This window comes from Saccostrea cucullata, unplaced genomic scaffold (genome assembly GCF_032062105.1).
Source record: "Saccostrea cucullata isolate Sc308-1 unplaced genomic scaffold, CSIRO_AGI_Scuc_v1 ctg1591, whole genome shotgun sequence".
NCBI lineage: Eukaryota > Metazoa > Mollusca > Bivalvia > Ostreida > Ostreidae > Saccostrea > Saccostrea cuccullata.
Genome location: NW_026920303.1, coordinates 106756 through 114100, shown reverse-complemented (window position 1 = coordinate 114100; position 7345 = coordinate 106756). Strand labels below are relative to the sequence as shown.

The window sequence follows — 7345 nt, the reverse complement described above, 5'->3', positions numbered from 1 at the left end:
CCAGCCTACAAATATTCCTTCCAACATGGTGGAAGGGGATCCGTGTTAAAGCCGAGAGGCTTGAGTTCCATGACGTACTTCCACATCGATGCATATGGCGGTAAACGGATTTCATTGGTCAGTGTCATCTTGATATTTTTGAATAATGTGAAGTATTGATATTATGTTTTTCATGTTCATTAAAATATACATAGAAACATTCCAACCCCCACGCACCTGCACCTCAAATAATGCTCCCGAACTTCAAGTTTGGAGGTGTCACTTCTTCAGCGAGGTTAAGTTACAGTACTTGGATGGTTTTTTATTAAAATAATAATAACTAAAATGAAATGTTCTTGAATTAGGTATAATTTTTAATAATTTTATGAACATGATAAAAAAAATCACTTAGACCTCTGTCCCAACCCAAACATTATGCAACAAACTGCATGCAATGAAGGAAATCTTTAGGAAACTATTAACCTTGAAGAAAATTAACTTCTCAACTGAGAGTCACTTTTATGTGGGATCAGTGAAGATATTATTATTTACTTTATTTATTCAAGAACTTATCATCCTTCTTTATATTTATTGAAGGTCCTTTTCATGTGAATTCAGAAGTTTTCGGAATGAGATATGTGTCATTAGACCTGTTGGTGCTTTCTAGAATATCCACACACTATGGCTGAGGATGTTGTGACTGTCAAGAGGAGCTTCTTTGAGGAAGATGGGAGATGTACAAAGGTATAATGGTACCTTTTAAAAAATAATTATGACATTCTGTGTTTTCGGTCAATATCCCTAGCCTTGAGTCCTTATAACCCAATTTGATATGTATGATGTCCATATGTATAATATAAACTCGAAAAGGTTCTATGAAACTGTGAAGTAGATTTTTATTTTCTGTTACTGTTGTGTTCAAGGATTAATTTTTTTTCACAACTAATATTCAGTATGCACTGTTAATGTTCAAAGTATTTTTAGCAATTAATATTGAAATTTTTATAATTATATTCCATAATCAAATAAAATATTCTTATTTGTATGTTTATTCATTTTGGATTACTGTTCTATATCCCAAAATTGTTTTGTTTTTTAGGTGCATATCAAGCACCTCACTTTGCCTTGCCAGTGACCAAATAGATGGTTGACTAGAGTATCTGAAGACTTTTTAAGGAGTTGAATGTCATACAGACCTCTGCCTATGGCTGCTAAACTAAAGCTTGACAGTTTTATGTGAAGAATTAAAAAATATAGGAGTATTTTAAAAAAGTTTTAACTGTAAATGGAAGTAACTTTTCTCTATTTCTATCTGGATTTAAAAAATGTTTCCACAAATGTACCGGTAAGGGTACATGAAGTAGTCAAAAAGTAACAGATGTAAACTGTACATCTAAAAGATTAAGGCTATGTTATTGAAATAATCTTGATTCTAAAATTGTTGAAAAGTCTGTGTCCATTTTATTATAAAATTATGGCAGCCGTTTTCAAAAGTTATTTAAGGAATAACTGTCAAGTTAGTAGAGAATGCCAGGGGATCAATGATAGTTGGAAATGTGTGATAATTTGCATAACGAGTGAAGCTTACTAATTTGCTAGACAGTGTTACCTTATCTTTCCATTTCATTGTGAAATGACATCGTAAATTCTGATTTTAAAAATATAAACAAATAAATTCAAATGACAGGAGTCTACCGGTGTCAATTTCAATACGTTATATCGCGACTACCAATGAGTACCTTGCAGTTATCTAACTTACTACCGCTCTTTTGCGGGGGAGTCGAGAAAAGTCTACATTTCTTGGGGCATATAAAATTGTTTACAGTAGTGACAATCGAATGATTCGAACAATTTAATGCCGAAATCACGATGTTTTGCCAGATATTGGGCTCCAAATAGTAGGTTGTCAAATAAGGAAAGTTTAGAATATTTGATCTGCTTAAAAATGTGACGATTTTCAATCAAAATTTAACGAGAAGAGTCTGCTTAATTAAAAATATCGTTAAAAATATGATAATTAAAGATTGGCTCCTCTCAAAAATATATTAGGCTGGTTAAGCGATTGTTTAGCGAGGTATTCCACCAGGATTTTTTACTTATCTGTCCTTATAAATGCTGCAATGATCCATCTTGCATTGTATTGAAAAGCACATTGTCCCCACCCAACAGACGATTCCTACCTCCTTCGCGAAAGAGTTCTGCTAAGTTAAGTAATCGCGATATCAAGTATTGCCCCCTCCCCCATTGGTGTTAAACAAAAAGACAGCCACACAAGATTTACATGCATATTGGACCTTCTAAATGTCAGACACAAAGACAGATGCATGAGATTGAATGTACTAGCCTCAGGTACCTTATGATTGTTGATGTATGTACATGTATCGTTTTGCAATGCTTGGTACAGAATTAGGATTTAGGCATTTACTATCTATGTCAAATAAACAAAATTATTTTCATGTATTAAAAAAATATGAATTGAATTTTAACATTTTCAGTTACACATATGTATCTTGATGTAGCTTGTAAATGAAACACTTCCATCATGTGTTTGTTTCCGTCTTGTCTTTTATGATAGTACTACGAAAAAAAAATGTTTTTGAACTGTTATTACATTCCACTTAAATTAAGCTCAGTAAGTAGAATTTTTATATCTACCATAAACCATAAACAATTTTGAATGCATGTATTTCTAATTCTTCTGCATTTTTCACAGGTAATCTTTATGCTAGCTTTTATTCCACCTTCTTTAATATTAAATTAAAAAAAAAACATTAATTCCACTGAGAAAAATTAGATTGCAATGCAGATCCTATTTTTCACAGAGAATTTGTCCCTCATGTTTCAGAAGTTTTATGATCTATGAAGTATACAATATATTTGGCAATGTATATTTTTTTTTATTTATTTATTTTAGTAAACAATTTGTTCCCACTTCAGAAGCAGTCTATTAGATAAAAATGCATTTGTTATGGTTAGGGAAAAAATATTTTGACTTTGCTTAACTTTAATTTAAGGTACTCTCCAAACCATTGGAGTGGGTGTTATCTTGTGACCTACAAGCTTCTTTTTCACAAGTTGCAAGATGAACAAATAAAACAAATAAAACAGCTACAAAACATTTTAATTTTCTAAAAAAGTGTTTTTGTTAAATTTGTATTAACATGTGCATTTGTTATTGTATATTTATGGACTATAAATAACTACAAAAAAGTTCAATAAATACTGCATTATTAAGATTTCAAATATTTTCAATTCATCATATGTTTCTTAACTGAATTATTTCATGTGTGTATATCTTTAAAATTCACAAAATTAAAGTTCATGTTTGTTACAGTTTGTGTCAATAGCTAAGTGTAACCAAGGTATTTATTAGTTGAAAGATTTTTGTTCAGTCATAAAGTATGACTAGAGGCTTTGGACCTTTCAGCCCCAGGGTTTCAGTTTCCAATTTTTGTAGCTATAAAATTTGAATAGGGATTTTGTAAAAAAAAGTATCTGAAGGAAATAAAGTAGCTTGCACCCCCTCCTAAAAAGATCTTCATTTTTCATATTTATTCTGTGTGATCTTTTGAAGAAAAAAAAATAATTAGAGCAAGTTATTAATTTATTTTATCGTTTCTTAAAGGATGGATCCAGGATATGTATTTATACTCTCATGCAGCATGTCATCCAGAACTTGTGAATTTTTTTTCTGATATTTCCATTTATAAATAATTTTTTTATAAAAAAAAAATAAATAAATATGACACTTCCTGCTTGTTATTTTAATTTAAAAAGTTGTCCATAAAATTTTTAGGCGATATGCGCAAATATAAATCGATAGAAATAACCTAATTGCAGAATTAATAAGAACAGGTGCGTGTGGTGGATTTTGATCCGCTCCCCTCTTAATACAAAAATGGCGTCGTATAGCAGACGCTTCGAACTGACGGAACTCATCGTAATTTTCGTAAATTGCTGCAAGTAGAAATATTATCTTGGATAATTTCGGTTAGTACCAGTGCACACAGGAAAATATTCATTCGATTTTCACCAAAACATGACCGATTCTGTCAGGAAAGTGGAATTCTAGTCGAAAATTCTTTGGCATGTCTTGTCGCACGACTGCTTTTTTTGGTGTTTTCAAAGACTTGAAATATCACCGGTGAGTTTATTAATTCTGAACAGCTTTTTCTTTATCCGAGACGATCGATGGTTTGAAAAAATTGTGTAATTTATGTATCTTGCCAAAACAATTATAAATAACTACCGTTTAACAGATTTTTAAACCAAAAAAAACGAAAATCGGCAATAATGGGTACTCGGCAATAATGGGTACTCGCACGTTAATTCAAAAATAATACACAGGAATACATCTTCATGCTTAATTCTACTTACGAATGTCTTGAAACAGTTACTTACAAGATACATGTATCGGTGGGGATGTTGGTAGGTACTCCAGTTAACCGTTTATGATAACAGTCTACAGCTGTCCCATTACAGAGACCACTCTTCCCGCAGCTACAGACAGTAGGACAGGCTTTATTCACTGGTACGTGCATCGGAACACAGAAAACTAACGTCCAAACAATCAGATTCATTTGGGAATCAAGACAATATGTTCCCGATGAATCCTCTATTACTTTGTAAATGTTTTTTAGCGTGATAATAAATTCCTATGTGTTATTCAATGCGGAAACATTTCATTTATAGCATTTTTGTATCAAAAAGTGACTTTATTATGGAGTACATGTACATGTACATGTATATGTTAGTTTCACTTAAGATGTTACTACGCAAATAGATAAAAAGAATAATATGTATTTAAAACTACAAATATTGATTATGCACTTTATGCTCATGAGTCTCAATGAAACAAATGCAAACATAAAAACAAGATACTGTATTTTTCCTATCGTACGATTATTATACCTTAAATGAAGACAAAACATATATAGCTGTTATATTTGATCCCAAGATCCCAGGGATAAATACCTAGTTTAAATAATCAATAATTAATAGACCTTTGCAATTTAAAATTTCATAAGAACCCCAAATCACACTTAAAATGACAGGAAGGAATTCTAAAATCAAAATTTCGATAATTGACAACAGGAAAGTTAACTAAATGTTGTGCTAGTATTTTTACAGGGGTCGAATGGTTTCTAAATGTCAAAAGATTGCTCTAATCTAATAAGTAAAGTAACTGGACCATCAGGACTCAGGTGACTGTAAAATGTTAAACTATTGATATAATTAAATTTGTGTAGTGACAAGACCTTCAACAGTTTGAATTTTATGTTCAACTTACGGTTGGTTAATTTTTGTACTTTTTGAGAGAGAAGGAGAGACAGAGAAGTAGATACATTTTATCAATCAATAGTTGTCTTTTGGTTGTTAAAAAATCTACTCAATGGATAAAATTTTAAAAAAAGTCAATGACTGAAATCTAGTCATAAAAATTTACATATACAAAATTTTAAGGATACATCTGGATTTTACAATTTGCGTATTTCCATTGGAATCTGATTTCTGATTTATACTGTGAATACTAATATACTGTTTTCATAGAAAAGGCAATATATTTGAATAATAATGCCTGTCTGTCTCTCTTTTAATTTAATTGTTTATCTTAAAGTAAATTAAACTCTAAAGAGGATTTCAGAACAGTATGTTTTTAAACTGGTATTGATGATACAGTTGAAATTCTATGGAATGCAATCTCCTTGAAATTCTATGGTATGCAATCTCGTTGAGATTGAATACTGTTCGTTATTTCCATATCCTTCATGGGATTGGATAAAGAAAGAGTTTTTCAAAAACAAAAACATTGTGCATTTGCTAGAGCTGCAATTTCTTTACTTTGGTGTCTATTTCAGGGCTGGGACAGGGCTGCTCTATACATAAAAGTTTAACCTTTGGTCATGGGTATTGATGTTGGAGAAGTATTTTTTTTTTCAAATTAATAGGTTATCCAAACATGAAAAAAAGATTATACATCAGAAAGTTATCACCTTTATAGATTACGAGATAATCAATTTATTAACTTTCAAGAGGTACATCTTTGAAAATTTATAATTTGATGTGTGTCATATATAATATAAAAAGTTGCTTATCAGTTATTACCGACATAACGACAGGCCCCCTTATCTTGAACATTGGACTTTACGTATCAGATAAAAACGTACGTTACACAGTTTTTGTTTTGTATTCATTAAGTCTAATCTTTTTTGATGATAGGAGATACTTATGTCTGATTCTAATTTATAAGTTATGCAACCACTAAGTACTTGAGGAAATGATAAAGTTTCAAACGGTATCGTGTTTGTTTGATTTTTATCCGTTTGGAAGCTTTTCGTAAATCTTAACATGTATGACTAGAGTTTCGATCTTTCAAACGCATATCTTTATCAGACAAGTCGACGCGGTTCGATGCATGATCAAGACTAATTTCCATTGTTGTATGCAAACTTGGGAGCAAATTTCGAGACCGAGGAGGTTATTCTGCATTATTCACGACAACAAAGACGTTAAATCTATTCTACTATCGGTTCTAAAATACGACTGATCGTTTCTCTATGGAGAAACGAATTTGGTTAGCTTTTTGCGATTACGCTGTTACATTTAGCACCAGAGTTTGTTTCTTTACCTATGCATGGAATGCTGACGATTTGAGCTTTTGCCGCATTAAAATTAACCTTTTATTAATTAAAAATCTTGGTTTAAACACATACTGATTAATTTTTATCAATGCAAAATGACAAAATTAATTTTATATTTTACCGCACAATCAATAAATTCATCGAGTTTAAAAATGGAGTAGAGAGGTACGTGGAATAGCCCCGCTTAGCTATAAAAACCGATATTCATCGGCTTCTTTTTGAAATGCACACATGTTTAGACTGCGAAAGATGATACATTTGTACATCAATGTTGTCTAAAAAGTATTTCAATCTAAGTCAAATGTACATTTCAACTGCACAAGTTTGATAGGTGTTTATAATTTGATAATTTTTTATGACGTTCGTAATTTATTGGAGAATAATGTTCGCGGCATTTCTTTGATCTCGGCAATAAACATAGAAGAATAGTTTATGCGTGTCTGAAAGCAAATCACACAAAAATGATATTTTATGTTACTAGTAAAATTATTTTAAGTTAGGTTTCATGTTTTATATGCTATATTGTAATGCCCCACTTTGTGCCTCATTATCTATAAACTCGATGGGACCCCCGGTAATTTTATCCTTTTGAGATAAGTGAACTAGCTTCATTTTATCTACTGCTAATTGAAAAACAAGACGGCTAAACATTTGCTGCATTTTTTTAATTACCCACCTCCATCCTCAAACAGACCTTTACTGTACATTAGGCAACCTCAAACTCT

At 31.3% G+C, this 7345-nt stretch overlaps 1 long non-coding RNA gene across 1 annotated transcript; it reads left to right on the top strand.

The window, feature by feature from the left end:
- The first annotated feature begins 255 nt into the window (after window positions 1-255).
- LOC134246633 (uncharacterized) lies at window positions 256-1444 on the top strand. The gene is made up of 2 exons (XR_009987666.1): window positions 256-723; window positions 1079-1444. It is a non-coding gene; the product is annotated as an uncharacterized LOC134246633 (long non-coding RNA).
- Window positions 1445-7345: the final 5901 nt, after the last annotated feature.